Source organism: Corvus brachyrhynchos, unplaced genomic scaffold (assembly GCF_000691975.1).
Source record: "Corvus brachyrhynchos isolate BGI_N302 unplaced genomic scaffold, ASM69197v1 scaffold408, whole genome shotgun sequence".
Taxonomy (NCBI): Eukaryota; Metazoa; Chordata; class Aves; order Passeriformes; family Corvidae; genus Corvus; species Corvus brachyrhynchos.
The window spans coordinates 211,900-238,580 of record NW_008239759.1 but is presented as its reverse complement, the minus strand read 5'-3'; the positions used below and the strand labels follow the sequence as shown (position 1 = coordinate 238,580).

The window sequence follows — 26,681 nt, the reverse complement described above, 5'->3', positions numbered from 1 at the left end:
GGGTGTCAAAATTTAAATCTGTAGCTTTGTTTTCACTAGCAACTTCCGAAAAGAGCGCAAGATATAATTACTAAATTAAGCATTTAAGTACAGCCTCAAATCCTCTCCCAACCCAAAACATTTCCCTCATTTTTCCTACCCTTCACAAAAAATACAGAGAATTCTACATTTTGAGTATCAAGGTGTCTCCGAATATTTTAACCTTTCCCTCTGCACTTTACAGCAAGTCAAAAAATAAACTTAGTAAAATGATCATGCTCTCCTTAGCTTTCTTCTTCAGTGCTCAGGTTGAGAGGCAAAAAAAAAAAAAGGAAGCCAAGAAATTAGAAACTCATAAACTCATTCATTCTACCATCAAGCTTCATTAAATCTTGCTTAACAGTTTAAGGTGATGATATTCTAGCTTTTCACCCAGCTCATGTGCAGGACAATAGTGCTGTATAGTACAGCCAGTGGAAGTGAACGTGGTCCTGGACTTGCAATTGCCTCAGGTCAGCATTTTGGCCTGATCAGAGAACATCCAGGAATCACCACATCTGCTGCTCCATTTGTTCTGGGCTGTAACCTACAGTCAGCTTGTAGGATGAACATTACAGACTGCATCTAGGAGGTATGAAAGTGGAAGGGAGAACAAACAAAGATCTGCGCTCAATTTGTTAAAAAATATCTACTGCATTTGTCAAAAGACTGGAAAACAGAACTAAAATAACCAAAATTTCCTCATCACCATTCCTCATTACAGTAACTAGATGAGCATCATGCAGTCAGTAACAGCACCTTCACCGGCAAGCTGCACTTGCTTCCTAAGCAGATTTGATCTCCCCTTTTTCTCCAGAGACACAAGGAGTGATGGCTCACATGCAAGATTCAGCACGCAAGCCAGATATGGTTGTGGTCCTTTCACACAGAATAATCAGTCACTGCCCCAAAGCCCTCTTTGTCTGCCACTCAGACACAGATCATTTGGTTTAAGGTATTCATTATTCAGTCTCTTCCTCAAACAAACTCCCCCTCTCTCCCAGACATGCAGCCCAAACTGTGCTTGTGAATCACTATCCACAGCCAGGTAATTAATGAAGCCTATCGTATTCTCATCAGTAGATTTATCCCCAACTCATTCATGGAACTTCCCATGGAAATAGATCAAATTGCTGCGCCTTAAAAATGAAATATTCAACATCAATTTCTCTAGAAAACACCTGTCACAATATGCATAAGCACTTTAGAAGCACCAATGCAAATATCCTTTTGAATTAGTGCACTTCTAAAAATAAATTCCTTTCTTAAACCATTGCATCTTGAAGGATTTTGTGCACCTACACTACAAAAATCAGCTCAAACTGATTTCTTTCATGTTTTTTAACTGGTGACAATGAACTGTCTACACTGTATCAAACAACACTGTGGATTCTCCAGAAAATGCACTATCAAGACTCTTGAAAGCAACAAAGACACTGGCAAGTCTTTAGTCATTTATTTATCTATGTACTGAAAGACACATGGATATATTTCAATCTAAGGGTCAAAATTAAAACAAAAAAAATATATATCCCTAGGAAGAATAATAGGCACACAGGTTCACCTAAATACTGTGCTACCCATTCAGTTTGCTCATCCTTAACCCTCCGGCCTTTCTGCACTGGGAAGCTGCCCTCATTCTTTTCTCCAGGCCCTTGTTGCTAGGGCTGCAGCTGCACAGCTCATTGCTGTTGAAGCACATGTCTCTAGAGGGGGACACAAAGGGTTTCATTATCTGCTCCTCCGAGCAGCCAGATAAGAGCATTCCCTCCCCTCCCCCCACCAGAAAGCAGGCAGGCAAGCCCTCACCAGACGTGACCACTAACATGTGAAGAGCTGCAGAAGGCACAGTGGCCTAGCTCAGCTACCTGTCACCACCAGCTTGCTCCCTTCCAGGGACACTCTGCAGAAGCTGCTCATTTATGATCCAGTCTTGACTCACGACTTGATGGGGAGCTCACACTGCAGTTGAACTTAAGAACTATGGAGATGAGCCCTGTATTTTTAAAACTAGTCTCCAAATAGAGCTCTGTTTAAGACATGTGGCCTTCTCCAGGACATACAGATTGAGAACAGAAAATAGAAGAAGACTCAATGACCAAATCAGCATACTGTGCTGTGGTCCAAAGCACTGTTCATTAACACTGAACCACCTTCTCATGGTCTACTTTAAATCTTTATGGGCATTAAGAGCTGGATTCATTCTGTGAACACATTTATGTAGCTGTGGCACTTGTGAAGGAGAGGGATAGAGGCAGTGTTTCCATTCAGAAAATGTAGCTAAATAAATAAAATTTGAAATATTTAAAAATCAATTATTTCTTGGACTGGTTTTGGTACCTTCTTGCTTGTAAACGCCAGAATATTGTCAGCAATTTCCTAAAAATAAGTTGTTTAGCATTTCTCGTGTCAGAAGAAGGAAAAGAAGTATAATTGTTTTCATTTTGGACTTTACTTTGGCAGAAAATTCACTGCTGAAGAGAAGAAAATTATTAGAGAAGAGAAAGACATTAACTCTTCATGAGAATTCTGAGTATCAACACACAATTAATAAAATATGTTTTTGGGGCTATGTACAAATAAGTTGTTTACAATGGAAACAGAGTATTTCATGTGCATCTTACACATATGCCTTAATGAAGTGATTATCAGTTCTACATTAATAGCACAAGCAGAGACTAGAGTACAAAAGCATTCCCACATAGGGTGTCAGACTATCACACAGCTAAAGGTGGAAAGGAAATCACAGTTTATCTAAGCCTTAACTAAAGCTAGACTAGTTTTTCACTTAATGTCATCAATTTAGCAGTCCTGTACCTGAAGGTCTCTCTCTTTACAATAGTGGACAGTGGAAGAAACATCTAGGATCTGTGCCAGCGCTGAGGAAACCAAGTCTCCATAGCGGGCAACATGAATTCCATTGTTTCCTGCCCGTAAGATTACCAGAGCATGGTGGCAAGGCTGTGTACTTACTGCACTCCTGAATAGTCAAGGAATGATGACTTCCAGATACAGGCTGGTACCTGTCCCATGATCTGAAAATTGTGACCTAGGACTGGAAGGGCCACAGGCAGAAGCATGCTGTTTTAACTCTGGGTAACAAAGGACAGCCCAGTCTAATTCACGGTAACTTTTTGAGAAACAGGTTACATTTTCCCTCATGTGTTTCCCCTTGGAACTTCTACTGAGGTGTTCGAGCCTCATATGATTATTTCTGAAGGCCACAAAGAAAAGCAGAGTTAAGCAAATCTAACTTCTTCAATGAAATAAAAGTTCACGTTTTGAAAAAAGCAGCATATTTACAGTTAACTGTCTCAGTTCCATGTAAAGCATTTAATGCTGAAGAATACAACTGATATTATTCAAGGACCCTAGCTGAAATACTTCTAGTACAACAAAAGGTTTATTTTTTTTTCTTAACCTACAATTGTGGGCTTTCTTCCGTCATGTGAATATATCATAAATATTTAAAGCAGGAACAAAATAAGATCAAGAAACGATACAGGTACCATTGTTTACTTGTAATACTATGTATTTCAGTATTTGATTCTACCTGCTCTTTTATCTAGCCTTATCTCCTATCTCTCTCTCTCCCCCTCCTATTGCATAGCTCTGTAATTGGGATGATAGAACAACTAGTAGAAAGAACTTCAATTTCCATGTTAAAGACATATCAACCAGTGTCCAAGGGGAAAAAAACCACCATCACAAACCACACATGTATTTTACATTAGGCAGCCCACAAGGCAGAAGTAACCAGAAAAATAAAGAGGGATAAGAGTCAGAGGAACAGCAGAATAATACACAGTAGTGCAGAAATAACTGCAGTTCTTGAACATGCAAAGTAGTGAATAATGCTGACATCTGTCAAAAGAGAGTGAATCTTTTTATGTCACTAGTACACCCATTTTTGAACATTTGAAAATAACTAGCAGGTGTGTATATTTTTATATAACTAGATAGATACCTCAAGGCATTCCAACTGCTCTAGTGAGATGTGCACAAAGTTATCACTCTCAAAAAAATGCTGATTTAACTTGTTTTGTAATACATGGATATCCCAGACAGCTCAAAATTTAGACAGTGCTGGTAACACCAGTAATAACAGTCAGTGCACAGTGCTCATCAACTTCGACTAATACTGCACTGCTATTTTGATGGAAAAAGACATGGTGCTTAGGATTTTTGCAAAAATTCAGAAAACAATAGTCTAAAATACATTCTTTCACTTCTTGATGAATATCCTATTTTACCGTAATATCAAAAATGCAGCTTATCAAAAATCAAGTCCTCTTTAAGTGTATAAATACTAATAGAACAAAAATGAGATAGTGAAAACTCTTTTAGAAGCTTTTCTGAGAAGTTACTACTCCTAATTTGTCAAGTGATGGACTTTTGTTCCTTTTGTAAATGCATGTTATTAGTATCTGTGTTATGGAACACAGCCTCGGAGTATCATCAGTTTCTGCAAAACAAGCTATTATTTCTGGATGTATGTGAATCTCACTTCTAGAGGATTCTCAGCTATATTAAAAAAAAAAAAAAAGGCAGTGAAACAAACAAAAAACCACTTCCACACTTGAGCTCAACTTGACCTACCAAATTAGCAAGAGCTGCAGTGCTACTCTACTGTAAAGCTTCCGGTAAGTAAATGCTACGTGACTTCTTTAAACACATATGGAAATGAAAGTATATCAACCTCTAGAGACTGGAACAAGCACATGCCTTTTTAACAGTTTGTTTTGGGACACATAAGAGAGATTTTTCTGCAACAAAACCTTACGCTTTGGAATTGGATGTCTACAAGGGATTACTAGTCACAGCAAACCAATATATAAGTTAACAAGGAGCATTCAAGAGTCTCCAATACTACCTTAAAGATCCCTTTCAACCCAAACCATTCTGTGATTTATAACACATACCAACTCCCTTCCCTGTAAATGGCACTGCAGTCAGTATTTGCAGAGCTATCAACTTTTTCCTGGGCTTTTAAAACAGAAATAGTTCCAGTCTTTCTCCTGTACCACCCCACAAAGGACTTCATAATGCAACATCATCCATCAGCCTTCAAATCCTGGGTCCAACTAACAGAATCACCACAGTGGTACCAACCACTACAGCTATTTTGAGATACAAGCAGCAGAAAGGAAGAGGCAGAAATGTAACAGGAAGGGTTAGTGCTATATTGGGGGTAACAGGAAAAGCTGGTGTTCTGATGGTGGAAAGATATGAAGAGGAGAAGTAAGGCAGAGCATAGCAGAGTAAAAGAAACTACACTTTTGAAACAGGTCTGAAGTTTACATATGATATAAAATAACTAGGTGGGAGATTTCTGTGGCTTTAAACAAAAAAACCTAAATAAGGAAAAGTAAAAGCACAACAGATAACCTACTACATTAAAAAGGTTTTCTGAAATATATCTAAATATTCACAGGCAAAGATAGTTGCAGGAGATATTGAGGAGCTAGATGGAGAGCAAAATAAAGACGGTATGGAAACAAAGAAACTGTTATATTTATAAGAGAGCACTTGTTGGCAAAGCCATTCTCTAAACTGGGTTATCTGAAGGTAAATAAAATTTTGACAGCAAGTCACATTTTTCTTCCATAGCAATTCTGTCAACAATGAGAAATTTCAGCAAACTTCAATGACTTTGTTTTCATTACAACAAATAAATCAAGTAGTAACATCTACATTCAAACTAGTCTGGGGATCTGCACTTTAAAATCAGCGTTGACTAGAGATTCATGTCACTGTGTGGCTTTTCACTTACTTGTTAAGTCACAGTCCATTAAAAGGCAGGAAACATTCAATGCAGCAGTCTCTTGTAGCTTCTCAAGTTAGGGCCCTTATGTTAGAAGCATCTCAAAACTCAGATGGAAAGTTAGGTTGCTAGATTCTCAGAAGTGCCAAGTAAATATGCAGCAGTCTCCACTCAACGCCTGACAGATTTTTTGAGATGCAGGTGCTACTCAACTACAGATTTAGCTTGCTACTTCACAAAGCAAACAATTCTTCTGGCACTCCTGCCTCACAGTAATTAGTTACAATGCTTCTCTGTGCCTCCCATCCCTCTTCTGCCTAAGGTAATTTTTATATATATATATGTATGTATATATATACTGTAGCAAGTAACTATCACCCATGTAGTCTTCTTTAAGAGAAGGTATTTCACATTTCCTCCTTACCACAGTAAAAGCATCTTTCTGATGATAGTAGCACTAACTTGAATAGATTACTCTTAAAAAGGGAGCTAGGGTAGCCTTACTATTCTCATTTTTTAATTCACTCATATTAACTAAAAAGCAAACAAAAGCCCACTGAAGCCACTGAAGCTCCCCACCATTTTCCTGCTTGAGATAATTCAGAAGTAGCATTCCTCTTCCACCTGTCAGTGATGTTACAGCTTGAGCCCACCCACTCTTACAGGTCTTCCAACTGTGCACCAAGGAGTGAATGCGCCCAGGATGTACAAATGCAGTGCAGCCTCCGAATGTGATTCACACTTAAGGCCCAACATGACTGACAAAGTAACTGCTGACAAATACTTGAAATGAAGTCTAATAAACCAGCCCCAAACGGAAGGTCAGTCATGCATAATACAGCCAGAGAGAGGCAGACCTATTACACAACAGGAATAATGGAAATACTGGCCTACTTACCCTTCCTCCCCAATTTACTCAGTAACAGAAAACATTCCTGGTAGGATTAATAACTGGGACTGAAGAAAAACTAGAAGGATTAAAGACTGATATACATTTCAATGCAGAGAAAGACTTAAAGACAAGACGTGCTTCTTTTGAATTGCCTTGGTCAAAAGAAATCAAATTCTTGAAAAATCTACAGCCACTAGTTCATGCTTAAGGAGGCAGGAGCAGCAAGATAGTGCTTCCACTCATTGTATTTTAAAAAGAAAATTACATAACTGACTGATGTCTTGTGGTAAGCCTAATATGATCTGAATGAAGCATAGTCCAAGAAAATGGATCAGTCTCTCCTGGAGACAAGGTAGCGCCCAAACAGCCCACCCAAACAGCTCTGGACATGAACAGGTATGCAAACTAGGTGTCTGTGAAATGATAGAAAGGAAGCAAGAAGTCTGTAAAATCCGGACGTCCAAAGCAAAATGTTACTAAAATTTTTAAGACAGTATTCTGAATCTATGTGCCAAAACTCTGAACAAGTGCATATTGGAACACATCACTCCTTCAAGGGACATAGCTTAAAGTGCTTTTCCTAATAAGGGAATACACAGTAAGCTGCACATAATGTTAAAAACAAGGCTAGAATATAAGACTTCAGGGTGCTGTAGTGACTGCTGGTCTGAAAGACAGACTGCAAGACTATTTATTGTGGCAAAGATGAACTTGAAAGTTAAATTCTGCCATTAGCACAAGTCTGTTCATTACTTGATCTTTTCTTCTTTATACTAGATCATTCATATAGGAGAGAATAGGATCCTTTTCTTTCCTTTGAAGAAAATGGACAGCTGCAAGATTAGAAGCACCACCCAGAATTTAGGAACATTTAGATACATTAACGGAACAAACAGGATCTCCTGTGCTTGTGTTCACTTTCAGCCAGTTCTTAGACTCCACAGGAGCTTTTTTCTTTCTCTGAGCTCCCTAACTTACTAGGTTTTAAGTATTTCAAGTAACTTAATGTTGCAGAACAGGAGCCCTTAATTATTTCACACCTATAAAAATCTAATTGTTAATTGTAACACGCATGCATTGCCTGGCAGCTTTCCTGAATGGACAGCACTGCACATACAAATCTGAAATACAGAAGACAAACAGTGAGCACTAAACGTAGCAAGGACTATTAACACTCAGCCCAGGCTCTCCCAGGAAACAGGATGCCAATGTTCAAGTACACCCAGGATATCTGCGCTTGGCATTCTCTCTGCACATAGTACTTTGTCCCAAACATTAAGTATTACATGGACTTTGGGCATTTTCTGTGGAGATGTTATTATTCAAGTTGGAAAAAGCTAGAATTATACTCTTACGCTTCTTGGGCTTTGTGCCTTAACTACAAATTACAAAAAAAGATGGGTTTTCCTGCATAAAATCACATATTTAAAAAAAAAAGATTGCAAAGTACTGTGTAAGAGGAAAGGAAACAGGTTTTTCAGGAAGTCTTATTTCACACTGTACATAAGATTAGCCAATTAAAAGAAAAATTGAAGCATACAACTTCCAAAAGGGAAAAAAAAGTCTTATAGAAGAGAACTACCCAATCTGTTAAATAAGGTGGATTCTTTAGCTAATTAGAAGTCTAATTATAAAACCCCCAAAATTAAAGATCTCTGTATATTCACTATTTCTAATTACAGAAACGGGACATCACATGCAGGTGTATTTCCTAGCATAATTCTTTTGTGGGCCTTGTGCTTTCCTTCTCCTCCCCATTACACCACAGAGGGGCACAAACCAGTTTAAGTATCTAATTTAGACATCAACCAATATTCCCAACACACTTTTCTATCCTTTTTTTTTGTTTACTATTCTCTTCATACAGACAGGTATAATGAAATTCGGTTTCCGTGACTGCAGTTCTCTTATTGACAGACTTTGATTCCTAGCTTTCCTGTTTTATGGTTTCCAGTGCCACAAAGCTTCAGAGAATTTGTGCTTCATGTTCCACGTACTGTGAAAAGTGAGAGCAAAAGCTGGACCGTGGACTTTCACATTAATACAGTTCAGCTGAATCAGCTGCGTTCTACCTCAAAATGCCAACAAAATGTTTCAGAGAAATAAACCAAATTGTTGCTGAACACTTATGTGGGAAGCTGAATCAGTCACATAATCCAGCTGCACCCCAGTGATTTGACCTAAATTTAACAATGGAGGAACTGGAGGACAGTCAGATACAAATACAGGTGGCAAAAGAGTCAGCAGTAACAAAATGTGTTGCACAAATGGGCATCTGAAATGGAATAACAGAAGGACAGTTTTCTACATGTGTTACTTTAGTTACTCTACAGGATTAATATGATGATACAAACACAGAAGTTAAAGGCAGTTAAGCTACACCGAAAACCAAAAGTTCTTCATGAAATAAAATGTTGAAATCCAACATCTTACATTTTTTTTTTTTCTTCTGCCCTTAAAGTAAAAAGCACTGAAATAAATTTCAATTACATATATGAACTAAAATTTCTCTTTATGGCATTGCTCCAAATTCATGAATCAATTATTAAACTGAAAATTAGAATCGTATAGAATTAATGAAAGTGTGGTGGGTGAAGTCTAAACATTTCCTTACACAGGAAACTAAAACCCATTAAAATCCTGCACAGAAAAGCCAACCCGTGAACCAAAGTTTAAAATCATATACTACAAAAGCAAGGAAATATAAAAGACATAATTGAGATTTTGAAGATACATGGGTTTTCCTATGGTGGCACCAAGATGTGCACACAGCATATGAACAGTCCACCAACAATTTAGGGTACGACTTCTGGACGCAAAGAGTAATGCAGGAGTGTTGCACCAGCTTTTAGTGCCAGACACGAATGGAACAGCGGCTTCCTTGCCAAACTCAAGTGATTCACAGGCTTGACACTACTTTCACAAGCGAGCATTTTTTTCCATTTTTCCCCACACCCCAGTATTCTAGAACTTTAGTGAAGTAGCAATACTAGAATGGAAAAGTCGAGAAAAACATTTTTGTATTTTTTTCAGATTTTTCTGAGTTTGCTCTGAACAGTTGGAAAGTGTATGTTTAAGAGTATTGTGAGGCCGGATGAGGAACATACTAACTATGAAGAAGAGCCACAAGCCTAAATGCCTGTACTTCACATGACTGGAAGTACATCCACGAAGCACATGGTCAGAGTCATGAGACAAAAAACCCTGGCACATGAACAAAGATGCAAGTCCACCCACACAATTGCAGTGAGGCAGAGAAAGGAAAAGTTGCAGGGTTCCAGGCAAAGAGGCAGCAGGAAATGGCCCTAGAGAACTGTGCATCACTCTCCTACAATCTTTCAATTATTGAACCCCAAAAACTTAAGATAAATGAAGAAAAATACCAGGATCTAAGACTTTTTTTCTTCTTTTTATTTTTTTTTTTATCTGGAATAGGTCATATCACAAGGTGTTTATGGAGATTTTACTCTCACCAACTTCATAGCTGCCAGCAAGGCAAGTCAGGAAGGCTGTACTTCCGGATCTATGATTGAAGCTTCCTGCAGACACTCCTGGAGCTCATACAGAAAGGCCAGCCAACAGGTTGGGAACACCCATTGCACTTCACTTGCTTCTGGCGCAAGAATGAAGTACACATATTTTTGCACTGTGGAGTTCTCTTTGCTTCCTGTCTGCTCCTGCACCAGTGGGGATCACCACTCACTGAACCACTGCTCCAGAAGTCCTGTTTCTTTCCCACTTGTCTTGCTGCACCCATTCTCATCCATGCCTGTGGCCCTCCTGCTGCTGCTTACAGTACAACCCTTACTTACAATATAGCACTTACTTAACTCTGCTATTAAGTACTGCTCTCCTTTTCATCTGAGTCGTCTTCTTCAAATAGACATAATTGTCATCTTTTACCTGCCCTTATCACCCCTACACATGCTTACCCAACTGCCTGCCTTCCTTCTTCCCCCTCCCATCCACCCTCAGAGAATGGGATTTTTCTGGTTGTCAATTTTTATGGGGTTGGCAGTTTAAAAAATTATTTTAGAATTACATAATTGGGCTACTATTTCTTTCTCTCTCCCCTTTCCTGACAGAGTCCAAAGGAAGGAGATTCCCCATCTGCACAGCCCATTCTCATTCTGCAATGAAACATTTTTTTCACGGGGTGGGCATATAAAATATCTGGGGATGCTCCTGAGTCCCAGCAGCAAGCCAGAGAAGGAACTGCAGGGTCAGCAACAGAGACTGCAGCTCCTGCTCCCAGTGTGGGATGCCATTCACACTTCAGTTTCTTATGCACAATACAACCACCTTTCCGTCACGTGCTTCTCCAGGGTAAATTCATGTGCAGACTCTTTCTTCCCCAGACTCTTTGGCTGAAACATTTTATGAGTAGCAATGAAATCAGAGCTAAAAAGATCAGGTGATAATGGAGAAGGAAGTGCACATCATGAAGGATAAGCCCAAACATGTCTGGTATCGTCATTTGTACTGAAAACATTTCAGAGTTGTCAAAGAAACATTGGAGAAGGGAGACAGAAAGAATGAAATAGAAAATGTAGTTTTAACCAGGATTTTAAAACGTAATATGTAATTTTACCAGTATCTAAACAAAATTCAACGTACTTTGAGTATTTTTAGGGTAAAGCCTCAATTTTTACTACTACTTGAACTACATACAACATGAATGGTGATCAGAAGCACAGAGTAAGATAAAATAGAATGATTTCTCTTAGTTCCTGAGAAAGAAATTGAGAACCAAGCCTGCCAACCCTATATGGAGATTTTTTGCAATGCGTTCCACAAGTTACATCTCTTTCTGAGGAAAAAGCATGTGTAGGAGATTTTTATGTACATTTCCTAAGGTACTGATATCCTACAGAATCCTTTTCCACAGTTCACTCAGATTTTTAGACAGTAAATTATGAAAACAGTAAAGAAAAATATTAAAGGAGAATCTACAAGCTTCTAAAATTAAAATTGCTATGCAGAACTGAGCTGATAAGAAATCACCAATAGTTTCAGGATTTAACTGTTCCATCAGTATTCATGTAATCCACAGCAATTAACCCTACATAAATGTGCTACAATCATTATCTATGACTGAAGCCAAATAGGAATAGATCTATCTGAGAATTCTGGTGGAGGCAAATTCAGGTGATTAAAACCACTGGCCATTCCTACACATTATTTAACACCACACCAAAGCACATGTACTTGAAGGGAAAATGAGAAAGTAGTGAAGTAAAGCTGGATGTGTCCTCAAAATAAGAGTGAATCAGGACAAACAACGGTGTATTATATGGAATAGCAAATTAAATTATTAATGCCATGGAAGTTATTGCACAAAGAACACCAAAAGAATTTTGTCATCTTTTATGAGAATTAGGTATTGGAGATCTATTTAGAAGCCTTAGTTGAAACAAAGGAAGTGAAATGTGAAATGGATGTAATTAGCAAATCCATCAAGAATTTTGCTTGTTAAGGAAATTGGGAAAAGAAATTGAAGTGTATGTGGCTGCACGTACCATGAATACCAGAGTCTGTTGGGGCAGCAAGACAGTGCTGTCAAAAATAATTTCTTATATTTATTGAGCATTACAAAGTACCCGGACCTCCTATCATATTAGATATGAACATTAATATATTTTTCTTATAAGCAGAAAGAACACTTGAATATCATCAGTCTGTTGGGCTTATCAGGGGCTGCTTAAGAGTTCACAAGAGAGGCCATGAAACCAGATTCAATCTTAGTAAGGTTAAAATGTATATCATGCTTTGATGATTTTAGTACCACAACGAATATTTACAGATTGGTCATCCATATTAGCATCAACATTTAAAGCGAAAAGTAAACTGAAAGTATTGCCTACCTGAATTTCCCAACTTCTGTTACTTTCTTTAAGCAGCAAGTTATTCAGTGAAGATATCCCCAATTCTAGAGAGTGAGGAAAAAGAGAAAAAAACAGCATAAGTTACTACCTGTTGCAGCACCTAATGCAAATTATTCACAGTGAAGAGCAGTGTAACTTCATGGTTCCACGAAGAAAGCAGCTACCAAGAGGGAGAGTCAGGAGTTCCTCCAAGGCTTCTCCTTTGCAAAGCACCAACCACAGATGTCAGAATGACATTCGCAACTTCCACTTGCGAATGATCTCAAGGATTACGGACTACCTTGTTCACAGCAGTGTTGAAAGAAACTTTCACTGACTTGTGCACTCTCAGGTCCTCTTAATTCTTATATCCCAATATGTTTAGACAGTGTTTAAAGTATATAAATGATTTTTATATATACTCATACATATGACATAGTTAAACGAAGCAAATAAGAAGCATGGGTACAAAAGCAGCACCTATTTAGTTTTGGCTGATTCCTTTGCTTGGGTCAGACTTTTATATTAGCAGGGGCATGTGAGAATTGTATGTATACACCAACACTGTTTTTGCAAAATTAGCTAGGTAATCTTTCTTAGTGATCAGATTTCAAATGACTGGTAACACCAGGTATTCAGGGAATAACTGTTTTGTACTACTTCCCAATAAAAACGTGTAACTTGGCAGTTAAATGTCATGAAGTGTGTGAAGTTTAGCAAACAAGTTTGTTATTGAATTATGTCCGTGACATCTGTTACCAAGTACAGCAGTTCTCAGTAAAAGGAAGGATGGATTACAAATACTGCAGGCAATAACAGAAAGGAAACACATTGGTAAGAGCTGGCTCTGAGTGACAAGAAGAATCACTGCTACTTGAAGTAGCAGCAGAATATCTAATGCTGTTAAACCTCTATTCAAACCCAAACAAATCAGAACACCCCAGTATTCACAGAGCATCCACCTGCAATGACAGTCATGACAGCATTGATATATCAGAAATGGGCTTCAAAACAGACAAAAGACATGAGGAAAGCTGAAAATACCAAACAACCTAGTTTACACTTCAAATGCACATATGAAAATAAGGTAAATGCAGTAGTAAATGAAATTTTGTACACTTCCTACGTTAGGGCAATGTTTTACAGATTTTATTAATAACCAAAAAATCAAAACCAGAGCAAAATAAACCCACAAACAAAAAGCCCCATCTCCCTACTACACTTGAGACCCCCAATGTCTTAGGCTTCATGCTATAGGGAGAGGCATTTGCTTGCTGACTTTTACTGGGGGCTTGTTTATCGTATCTTAGCCTTTCGTTGCTCACAAACTAGGGAACCAAGTCTTCTCTGACATAAGACAGACCTAAAAAGTAAAATTAAGGGGTTTTTATCTTTACTCATGTAGTTTTCAGAAAAGATTGTCAAAAAAATTATGGACAAACAAAGAGCTAAGGCAGATGAGAGCAGGTAAAACAGACTATAAATGCAGAAAAATGGTAAATGAAAAGAAAAATGTTGTGAAGGAAAAAGGGAACGGGGGAAATTTGTCTGCATAGACATGTCAAGAGCTATGATGGCCCAATAAGAAAGCAAATAAAATCCTTAAAGCGAGCAAGGCAAGCATGTATTTTTAGAGTAGATGTCAATTTTGTAACTTTCAACTGTCAATGCAAGTTAGTTACCTTCTAGTTAAAGACTCTGTGGAGAACAGCTGATATATAGACAAGAGAAACAACTAATTTGCTGCAGTTAAACAGACCTACTCACTCAAACGCAATGCCACTGAAAGCAAAGTGGAGAAAGATTCATATTAGCAAATTTCACAAAACTGCATTATGAGAAATTACCAAAGGCTACACATTAATAGCACACATAACATCCTAAGCATGTAGCAACCAATTCTGAATAAACAACTTAAATATGTAATAACATCTATACATATGAGGTAACAGTAGATATAAGAATATCTATATTTACAGTCTCTAAGCCAAATGTCTTCCTCCACCCCTCTCCTTAAAGAAAAATAGACTTCAAGACTTTCCTGAACTTTGGCATTAGAAATCTAGGGCCATGCTGTAAGAGCAGCAGGACAGAACAATGAAAGCAACCCCTGTACAGTAACATTTTAAAAAGCCAGTCACAAATGAGATGATCTGGACCAGTGGCCTTAAGTCATCATGTCACAGCTATCTGGAATCCCAGATGAATGAAGCCTGTAGACTAAACCTACATTATAATGGACAATTTAATTAACAGAATCATTTCTATAAATGGTAGACTTTTGGCTTGAAAGGCTATTAAATGACAGCAGAGTGGAAAGAGTAACTGTTTGCAGGTACTGCCAAGGCACACTACTAAACAAGCTGTGCCAACTTTCTGTTAACTCTGGACAGGTTACTGCAGACTTGTCCACACCACATTCATTAAAAAAGCCAATTTTAACAAACATTTGTTTAAGTGGTATCATTTGTGTGAGAATTTGAAGCTTTATGCTTGTCTGAAGCCTTGTTTTCAAGCCTGTATTTCTAAATAATAATTACATTACTGATTTAACCAGTTACAAGAAATCACTAGTGTTGCCACATTAACAGGTGATTTCATTGTCATCCTGATATTATCTGCTCAGGTGATTTCTTATTTTACTTAGTCCCACCTTACAAGTCACATTAGCCTTTTATGAGGCGTTCACTATAAAACCTGTGCATGAAAATAAAGATGACAAAATACAAATCAACAGGGTAAATGAGATATGGGTTCCCTTAGAAAAGTGAAGCATATGTATTAGTACAGTGTTTCTACTGAAGAGAGACACATTATTTTAGAGAATCTAAATGCCGAAGAAGCATATTTAGAACAGCTACAAAAGCATCATAAGCATCAAGAGACTTCAGAAAATTAATATTGTTATTCCTAAGTCTCAAATTCAGAGAGTAAAATCATTAGTGTAGCTCCATAACATTTTCCAAGCTGCCTTCTAATTACACAAAAACAGGTTGAAATTTGATACAGAACTTGAAAACACATGTACAGCGTGAGCTTTAAAAATGTATTTCTACCATAAAGAACAATATTTTCTAAGCCAAAGAGGCCATGATTTTACAATATACGAACAGTTAAATGCCTGCAAACATTCAGTCCTGTCCACTAGAAGAAAAAAAGAAACAGTGAACTTCAGCAGTTTCACTGGTTTATCCATTAGAAAATAATAACTACAGTTTGTATTGGGTTTCACTGTCTTCATTAGAACATCTAACTTCTTCATCCTTTTGAAAGCTATTAAAAACAGAAATGGAAAAAAATACCAATGATTAATCTTGCACCTGCTGAGTCATTTTCATCTCTGTAGACATATACCATATATACACACACAGATTTACAATTCTCTCTCTATTCTAGTCAAAGGCAAAGTCACATACATACAGAAAATTACAGACAGTCAGTAGAGCATATCTTATTATTTCACTATGAAGCTTGTAACTGGTACAGCAATTCACTTCACAGAACCATAATGAATGGAGTCAGTAAATGTCACTGAGTTCAGAGCTGTGCTTATCTGGCACCAAAAGAGCCATAAGGTATACAACATTAAAGTAAGTAGAAAAAAACCATGAGGGTTCATTTTAGTTTCTCCCATTCCTATCAGAGGGATATAAATCTCAAAATTAGAGTTCCTCAGAGGACAAACTAGAGATGAAGTTTACACTTAAGATACGTCTTTAGGAGAAAGATACTTCTATTCACCGACTTAGCCTACAAGAGGACTTGGGGCAGTGGCCTACTTAAACTTACCTCCAAGTGCCTTTTCCTCACCTCAAACATTGTTCTCATGAGATCCTTAGATGATAGCAACATCAAGACATTTCAATACTTTACAATGTTTGCATTTACCTTGTTTGGCCTCCAGAAATCTCCTCAAGTCAGAAAAAAAAGGCAAATAATTCTCTCAGAAACTAGTAGGAGTTAGACACCCAGAAGACTAGTGTCCAGGTCATGTTTATCTGTATTGGCATCAGGCTTTCCTATTTCTTCCCCTTCTAATGAAATTCCTTGGCTCATCAAAGACACACGTGTCTACTTTAGAAGATGAACACATAACACTGCATGAACACACTAGGTAGAAGACTGAAAGATACCCTGGGATCAGAAGCAGGAAGTGCAGAAATTCAGCTACATGAAGGGTGAAATCTTGTATTTCACTTTAATTAGACACACTGAATTTTCAGTATGGAGAAAACTCAGTATGTATAACAAAGTCTGAAAGGCTAAGCCTTTCTAAAGTGAAGGGGAAAGTATCTGTGTACTAATATTTCCTTCTCAGATTATTTTACTACCATAAAGGCTTTTCTTTTTTTCTAAGGAGTTGGGAGAAAGGTGCACTTAGTACCATGCTTTTCAGAAGCAGGTACTGTGTTTTCATATCTGCAAATAGAGACTTTGAAAACCTGACACGAATAACTCCACTGATCCATCAGATAAAGGATGTCGTTTACTTAGCTTTTTCTTTAAAATCTAGTATCAATAATCCCATAGCTGTCTGCTTTAAACCACCCAAGTGACTGACAATCAACCCGTGTGCTACCACAGATCCTGTACATAACAGAAATAGACAAGTTAAGGCAATGACACAACCAAAAAAAATCCCACCCAAAACTACAACAGTTCACTGTCTGAAGTCCTACTGATCCTCAAGTTTTGTCTTTTAAAGAACTAGAAAGAGAGATAGTGGAGTGGACAGTAAATATCTCCCTCCTCAAAAAGCAAAAAAAGACCTACCAAGTCACTAGGTGTACAAATGACTACACTGCATACACAGCTATGTTCAGCCCTTGCAAAAACAACCTTGAAAAAACAGCTTGTTTTCCTAAGGCAAAGACTGTCAAAGTCATCACTTCCCATACTTGCACCCTCAAAAGGAGGCCTGGCATTTTGAAGGAAAAATATCACAGTAATAAGCATTATTACTATGACAGATTGCGTACAAGTGAATAGCACTGTAAAAACAAAACGCACCAAGTAATGTGAATGCACACACAGATGGCTCAGATCTTCAGATGACCTCCCAAGTCCAGAACAGTCTGAATGTTCATGTCACACCAGGCTAATAACTCTGCTTTGCTGGCAGCAAAGGCAGCTCTAATGAACCTCCTGACTCATTTCAACCCTGATGCAGCAAGAGCATCTCAATTCCCCATCCTTCTTGGTGGTTTTGCTATAAGGTTTATCCATGCAATGAAAGAGTTAAGAAGCCTGCTCTCTCAGGCCATCTAACACAAGTCATAATGACTGCATTTTGAACCCATATTAATGCCTATAATTCTCAATAGCAGTGGGTCAGTGTTTTTAAACTAGTAAGTTATTGCAAGTCATTAAAATTTCATAGAATCATAAAATATGCTGAATTGAAAGAGAACCACAAGGATGATCAAGTCCAACACCTGGCCCTGCACAGGACAGCCCCAAGAGTCACATCATGTGCCCAAGAGCACTGTCCAAACACTTCTGGGCTCTGTCAGGCTTGGTGCTGTGACCACTTCCTAAGGGAGCCTTTTCCAGGAACCAACCACACTCCGGGTAAAAAACCTTTTGCTAATATACAACTTAAACCTCTCCTAGCACAATGGCTTCATACCACTGCCTCGGGTCCTGTCACGGGTCATTACAGAGATCAATGCCTGCTGCTCCTCTTCCCCTCACAAGGAGATAGTAGACTGCAATGAGATCTCTGTCTTTCCTCAGTCTCCTCCTCTTCTCTGGGCTCAGCAAACTAAGTGACCTCAGCCACTCCTTGTACGCCTTCCTCTCTACATCCTTCACAGTTTTCACTGCTCTCCTACTTTGAGATTTGAGACAATCAATATAGTAACGGGGAAAATAAATAATTCTTCATCCAAGCCTCCAATTTTTTCAAGCTTCTTTAGACTACAGTAATAAAGAGACAAGAAAAATCAGCTTGAACTTCTCTTTTGTCCACTTTTCCTACAAATTCACAGGCATTTTTTAAGTTTATATGTTGTCAGCACTGAGAGCAATTAAGAACCAGTTTCAGAAAGGAACACAGTTCTTCTTTATTAAAAAAAATAAATTAGACTAGCCTTGATGATACTTCAGAACTAATTCTGTGTCTGAGACAACAACTGCAAGTACAAAATAATCCAAATAAGCTTATCCAAAATCAAGAACCTTAAACATTCACAATGATAGGACATGCACTATCAGTAATAAGTATCCTTGGTAGTGTAACACACTGAGTTTTAAGTCTATCCATAAGTTCTTAGAGAGGGAACAAAGAAATTTTGAAGTTTCTTTGCTAGTTTACAAGACTATCACAGGCCATTTTCTGAACAGAAAGAAGATTCCACAATTACCCCCATGTCTGATTATTTCAGTAGATTTGTTTCAGAATCACAAAAAAAAAATATTAAAAATCAGACAATAGGGGCTTTTAATGCCATCATATTACTTTGCTTTTAATTAAGCAAAGAACATGCAGTCAAAGAACACGCATGTCAAAGAACAAGCAGTGCTAGTGCCACTGAGCATAAGTAATATTAACAGATTCTGTTAATGCAGATTCCAACTTTAGCCTTCCTCCCACGTGCAAAACGCACATTACCATGGTGATTTGCAAAATTTGCTGCCTGGGACTTCAGAACAGTACAACATTTGAAATGCCCTCAGCATCTCTGAATAGATGCAAACACAAATTAAGATACATTTAAAAAGACAATAATTCACATATAGTTTGATAAAGTTGTCTGTACAGAAGAACTCTGACAAAAATATCTTAATATGATCTCAACCAGTAGAAACAAAGCAACAAAGCTTTCAGATCACACTTTCTGTCCTTGAAAGAAAAATAACAAAGTTTAAGAACTTGAAAAAAAGATGGCATATATACAGTATAAAAAGCATAATCTAGAATCACCCATTACCTCTGTAAATATTTGAGTACCTATTTGTGGAAGTGTCATTTTCAGAACATATTCTCTTTAATGGAATTCTTAACCGACATACTATTTCACTAAAATGCACACTTGTTTGGACTATCACAGGTCTGTGCCTGCTGTGAGTTTCTCCCAAATGTCATCATTCTTCATTAAGTTTCCTTTTATTTATTACAATTTTCAACTGCAATAAATAATATTTTTTTAAATCTTAAGAAATAAGAATCATCTTACTGTGAATACACACATATCCTGACAACACTGAGGACAAAGGACTGGGAGCAAAGGTAACAATTGTGCCCCAACCAAGTAATAAATATGTTAAAAAACAAATCCACCACAACCTCCAGTATTTGTATTTTCCTGTATATACACTGATAATGCTCATACTTTGGTTTGTAAGCAGCTCTGGATACAATTAACTGCAATTCTCCTGAATAAATACAAAGAACAAGACTCCACTGTAACTGCTACCTGCTGGGTGATGGCCAGTATCATCCTCGCAATGCATTCTTGCAGAGATGCAGCTAACTTGCTTTGCAGACACAATTGTAATGAATTTAGGATCTCAAATGAAAGCTTCACCGCTAACTTGATCACAGCCAGGGTTTGACCTGTAACACTTAAGAGCTGAAAGGAGTCACCACTCCTGCTGACTTCCCAGGAAAGGCCTGAGCTAAGTGAAAGCACCACTTAACAATCGTGCATGGAGAGTAAAGGCACCAGTGCAGGGATTGACAGGTTATTCTATAGAAAAAGCTTACAGGAAGCTTGGAAGTGGTAGACCCTGGAGGATGGTCCACATGTTTCACAAGAGTGAAACTGACTACTGACATACTGCCCCCTCAAATTCACGTCAATGCAGTCTCAAGTCCAACTAACATTTCTGAAGAGTATCACAAGGCTTTGCCATTTACAAGACAGCTTAGAAGAAAACAAGGTACAATTATAAGAAATAACAGAGCTGAACACACCTAGGTTTATCCTGCAAAAAAAGTCCCTATTCCAACACTGAAAAAAAGACTTGATTATGTAGCAAGCCCTGGCTGTACCAGTGACATGTTCCCACTGTGAGCACATCACCTAAACATTTGTGCAAGATGAATTTTTGACAGGACAAAATCAACCAACCAAAAAGAAATAAAACAACGGAATGCATCAGAGCTTAGTTTTGTATTAGCTCTGCAAATTATTCCTCACATATGCTTGAGGACAAAAAAACCAAAACCAAACTGATCAGCAAGGAGTGCATGAAATACCAAAAATAACACAATTGGTGAAGACTCCTCCCTGCTTCCTTCTTCCTCGCCTTAAAAATTAGATGTTTTGTAAAACACACATTTTTAAGGCTTTCTTCTAGTCCACTGTACACTGACTTTTTGAATATGTCAACATCAAAGAAAATGGGTAAACTCCTGTTTCTGAAATACTTACATGTACTTTCAGCTGGGGGAAGCAGCTTCTACTGTATCTCAGAATCTGCGTGTACAGTTCAAGTGAACAGGACTACTCAACTTGAAACTACATTCTTACATCAATTTTAATTTTTTTAAACTCTATCAAGGCACAACAAACCTTATAAAACTCAGCTTACTAGAAAAGAACTTCAGTGCAAAAAGATCAGGGCAAGATACCATTCACTTGAAGGGTTAAGAGAAGAAATAGGTACTTGAGCTCAAGTGAAAAACTGTTCTCAGGAAGCTTTAAAGGAGTAGGTGGAATTCCTTTAGCAAATGGTGTTTGATGCTAATAGCTGCATCACGTGGGGCCAATTAAAAGAGATATTATCAGACAGCACAAGAATTATTGAATATGAGCTGTAAGATAAAAGCAATCAATAAATGTAACAAGACACCTTCTGCATATAAAATTTCAGTGTTAAGTAGCGTGACTGTTTTGACAAGGAAGCCAGCTGCAATTTAGAAAAGTCCTATTTTTGCACAAGATTTAAACAGCTGGTCTCCAAATTCAGTGGATGAGTACAAGAAAAATGATTAAGGGTCCCATTCCAAAAATGAACCATGGGAAAAGTATATCAAGCCCATACAAAGATAAGCCAGTACTTAAGACAGAAAATGTACCAAATTTAAGACAGAATTCACAAAACTCAGTCAAAAGGCAGACACTTACTTTTTCTATGAGGATAATTGAGATTTTTAACTGAGGAGACTTTGGTGACAACACACTTTCTGTTCTATGAAAAGAAAGTTTTCCTAAGGAAACATTTTTGAACTCTTTGTAATAACTGATAAAGTCCAAGGCACGTACAATCAGAAAAAACCAGGTTGAGTTGTACAGCAATTTGCAAAAAAGTACAAGATACCAAAATACCCAGTGAACCATGATGCAGTCTGCAATAAGTTACTTGGTTCATGCACAGTTTTGCCCTTGTACTATTCATATATTAATAAAACAAATAGCTCTCTCTTTTAGCCTAAATGGCTAGCAGTAATTAAAATATTTTATCCCTGCTTGCCTAAAGTGCAACTCTAAGCACTCTAGCTGTTTAGCTCTGAAAAATTATTAGATCAGAGTGGTTGCCTCCATGTGTAATACTCTCACAGAATTACACGCCCCGCACTGCTTAGATCAAAGTTTCTCCTTCTCTATAAAGATGAACTGCAGTTTCTCCTCCAGCACCTCTTCTCCAACACAGAGGCATTGGTTCATGCAGTGCAACGAACCTCATCACAAGCCAACTTATGTATGGTGGGGAAAGGATTCAAACTCTATCCAGTGAAAAACTGAGGTAACTGTTTTCTAATAACTATGGTATCAGATCAAGGGCTCAGGTAACTGCAACTCAATAGGCCTTTGACATTACTAGATATCAGCCTCTAATACGATCCCTACTTTCAACATCAGCCAAATAAGTAAACCATTGAACACAACTCAGAGACCCATTTTGGTTTTTGTTGAATATAGTTTAGCCATAACACAGAAGCAAGCTGAATAGCAGTTCCTAGCACTTCAAGCAGTGCAATTATCTACAGCTTGCCTTCTCCCATAGTAGCCCATGCACTACTGCACAGGCAGACAGAAGGTACCATAGAATCATAGAATATGCTGAGTTGGAAGGGACCCCCAAGGATAATCAAGTCCAGCTCTCAGCCCTGCCTATGACATCCCCAAGAGTCACACCAGCAGTTCTCCCTCTGACATCTCACAACAAATATTGCAAATCTGACTGGACAGAAAACGAAATAAATTAAAAGAGGAAGTTAATACAGTTCAGTTATGTTTCCAGGAAGAAGCCTGCAAAACCTGCTGACAATTGTATTGACATCTTACATCTTCCTCCTTACACCTCCTTCCTAAGTCCTTCTGTTAATGTGATACTGACAAAGAATATATAAGACTGCTTTGAAGTAGGTCTGCACTCCGATAACTTTGCCTTTTACATGGACAAGAGAGCTCCTCTTCCTCTTGGAGTCAGGTGAAGCAGTCAACAGAAAATACTGATCCTCTTACGACTACTCTTGGTTTAGTAGTTTCATCTCACACATCCACTTGTATGCAGACACAAAACATTGAATTTGAAAAAGACCAAAGGAGTCCTCAGGCAGAGTTACCCATCTGTGTAATGGGCATTGAGCCAAGACCCTCTTGTAGGACACTCACCAGCCTAATTTTCCTACATTCACTTTGTTACTAACAGGCAGCTTTCTCACTGCTAAAATTCCTCTTCAATCTGCCCTTTATATGAAGTCCCTACTTAAATATGTTCAGTGTAGCTGTTTGATTGCTCTCTTACCCAGTTTCAATTGCTTCAGCTTGCTTCTTCCTTGAATTCGTGATTATTTCTTATCATTGCTAGTCATACAATAAAATGAGACGCTCATCATGCAAGACAGCCTTGCTTCATCAAAATAACATGAAACCTTTAAGTGATTGTGAATACTCAAAAGCCTCTCTTCAGATCAACTGATGTTTTTAAAGAAAAAGGAATCCAATCCACCCATCTCAGGACCAGCATCTTTCTGAGCAGCATTCCTCCCCCCCCTTTCTCCTTTATTTTCCTCCCAGGCTTGGTTACAGGAAGGAACACCATGTTGCTGCTTTTCTAGTGCATCTACATCTAGTCTATTCAAAAAAATAAAGTAATTTATTTGTGCAGTCATCATATACACTTTGTTTCAGTACTTTTTAACACAAAAGTAATACAGCAGCTATAATATTAAAATAACTCCTTCATGCTAACCCTGCTAGATATACTTTGATCATTGATAAAATTGGATTGGAAGACAGGCGTTCATGTTTCAGTCAATTCTCTACAGTCCTTCAGCATATATAAGAAAGCAATTCTCTCACTTTTAAAGCATGACAACAATGACTAACACTTCCACAAGACCCTAAGCTCCTTTAAAACTCTTTATTCGCTATACAGGCCAATATTAAAATTAGGAGACACAAGATGACTAATATTAAACAGATACAGTAGTCACTAACAAACACATTTTAATGAATACGGCACGAGGAACAACATGGGCCACACTAGCCTTCATCCACTTTCTCTATCTACACACACAGAGACGCAGAACGAGAAACACACACCCAAGGGTAAGGCGGTGACCAAAGATAAGTGTTTACATACGTTTACATAAGGCAACAGTCCATAATACTTGCTAGAATTATGTCTAGTAAAAATATGTGTAGCACTAATGAATTATATGATAAACTGCTACTCACTACCTGGACTCAGGCTGTCAAAAGTAATCAAGAGATATAACTGAGTTACTGAGAACTAATTTGAATAGTCAAATTATATCACTCAAAAGTGAAAATTAGTGACATTTGAATTCTATCCAAGCACTCACTGACACTGACCAGAACCCAACGGGTTTCTGTCCGGAGCTAACACAAATCATGACACAGTATGCAAAACAGACTGGCGTAAGATTTTCCTTAGCAGTATGGTATGCTAAGTTTACATTTAATTTGTTAAGCTAAGTTCACTGAAAATGAAAGTAACAACAACAAAAAAATTCAACAGGAGCAGTATCTCCAGGGAGTACTTCAACACCGGGGTTCTTTTTTTCCATTACTGAGTCATTTAATTTCACATTATGCTTCATGCCTAAAGGTAGATCTATAAATCACATTAAGCAAAGCAAGTATCTCAGTGCTGTTCCTAATAGTTTGAAAAAAAATTCTTGAACTTCAAGAAACTGCCACCTCAGTGATATATCACAGAATGAAATATGTTTTCCTTGACAGCGGTGTAAAGGAAAAAGTATTTTTCTAATAGTGCACTGTAATTCTAGCAAGGAGAAACTCAAGAGGCAAAAAAAGAAGCCCCTTCACGCCCCACTGCAGGGTCAAAAGGTCTGGCAAAAGTATCTTAAGGGTTTGCTTGCTCAAGTTAATGGGTGTTACGTGGACTCCTCCCCAGTGGACAATCAATTACAGCAACAACTGTTGATTAGCGCTATTTCACCACCATGAGCCATTACTCCTAGAAAAGCAGGACAGTGTCAATTACACTTCTTGTTGGGGAAAGAGATGAAATGAGACATTGAATCCTTCTTGTTTACTATAATACCTCTATGGCACATGATCTGATTTTTTGAAACCACTTTAGGGTTAATATTTTATCACTGCAATGAAAGCTCTGATATATAGGTAAAAAAAGGCACAGTAAAATATTCAGAAAGAAAGTTGGAACACACACTATATTTCTCATCTCCTTTAGCTGTTTCTAAATCAACTCATTTTTTTGACACGATGGGATATTTCAAACGTTTCTAACAGTTTTTCCCTATCCTGACCAGCCACCATGCCCTCAAGACTTCCCACAGACCAGCACACTGCACACCAAGCCACCAAAGAACTTCCAAAATCCTCATAAGGTCAGAATTACCAGGAGGCTTCAAAAGAAATTTATTTGGTGTGGTTATACAGCAGCATAACTAAATTGACAATTATTTTTTGGCAAAACAGCCTTTGAATAAAAGATAATTTAACTGTAACACTTCTGGGCAAGATACACATAACAACAGTGTCAGAGTTCTTCGTTCCTCTGCTGCACAAATGCCATATAATATTACATGGACTGCACGATGTAATTTCTAAGCTATACAACTCTGGCCTAGATCTAGAGAAACTTCACCAGGAAGCATCTTGAACACTGAATAACTGATACCCATTAGCACCACTTAGATGCCCAGACAGCTATATCCAGGTTCCAGCTTCTCATTCAAGCTAATAGAAGAACTCAAATTTAAAAGAGCAGTAACGCAGCCATTGACAGACAGTGAAGTTTATGTGTATACTAAATTTGTACAGCTAATTATCTCATTGCTTTTTTGATCTGCTACTTATTTCATTAGTGGTTGTAGTCATTTGCTTGATGACTTCCAGCAATTTTATCTACAACAGTCCCTTCACCCTTCAAAAAAACCCATTATTACAGTAGAAATTTAATATTAATTACATCTTTCAAAAATTCATCTATATTTAACACTTTAAGAAACAACTCAGAAATATATCTGTACCTTCAACGAGCTGCTATTAATCAGATCACCTAAGTAAAATAACTGACTAAGTATGCCTTAAGAATGATGAAAAAGCAGCATCTAGTCTTAGTCATTTCACTAAAATATAGGGAAACACACCAGTATTACACTAACAGGTATTTCCTATACACTAATTTAAGCCTAAGAGGTGACTGTCAGCCCTGGAGAATTAATAAAGACCCATCAGCAAAACCATACGTAAAAGCAAGAGTTTAAGGCATCCCTTTCTCCCGGATTTTCTTTACTTTTCTATTTTTTAACCAGTTATTGCAGTCCAGGAGGGGCGTATATATGCAACTGGCATCACAAAAGTATGCCTAGGATCTCACTTAAATTATTTCTCAAGTTTTTGTCTCGCAGACATGAAGCAATCACTCCATTCATCAATCCAAGTTCAGAAACAAAACTGGAAAACTTACAGTTTAATGCATATCCAGCTTCAGAGCAAAATGCCACAGGGCCTCAAGTTCTCGTGACCTGTGAGAGAGTTACAATTTTGGTAAGCGCACAGGGTCACACACACGGAGTAACTGCCTGAAAACCACACGCTTGCCCCAAAAGACAAGCGCCACGTTTTAAATATCCGCTGTTAAACGCTAATTTACCTCTCTGGATGCGCACGAAAGTCATCGCTGCTGTACCCCAGCGCCCTCCTTCCCCTCCCGGGCGGCCTTACACCCCTCC

The 26,681-nt window shown here is 37.9% G+C and overlaps 1 protein-coding gene across 2 annotated transcripts in view; it reads right to left on the bottom strand.

The window, feature by feature from the left end:
* The window catches only part of CDC42SE2 (CDC42 small effector 2), an 81,608-nt gene extending 54,987 nt beyond the window's left edge, over positions 1–26,621 (bottom strand). The window contains exons 1-3 of one of the 2 annotated variants that reach the window (XM_017742753.1): positions 26,603–26,621; positions 26,417–26,474; positions 12,539–12,603 (exon numbers count right to left, since the gene is read on the bottom strand). The gene's annotated coding sequence lies outside the window, so the exon portion shown is untranslated. Of the gene's footprint in view, positions 1–12,538; positions 12,604–26,416; positions 26,475–26,602 lie in introns of those variants that run through there. The other variant, XM_008640164.2, reaches the window with a different exon arrangement.
* Positions 26,622–26,681: the final 60 nt, after the last annotated feature.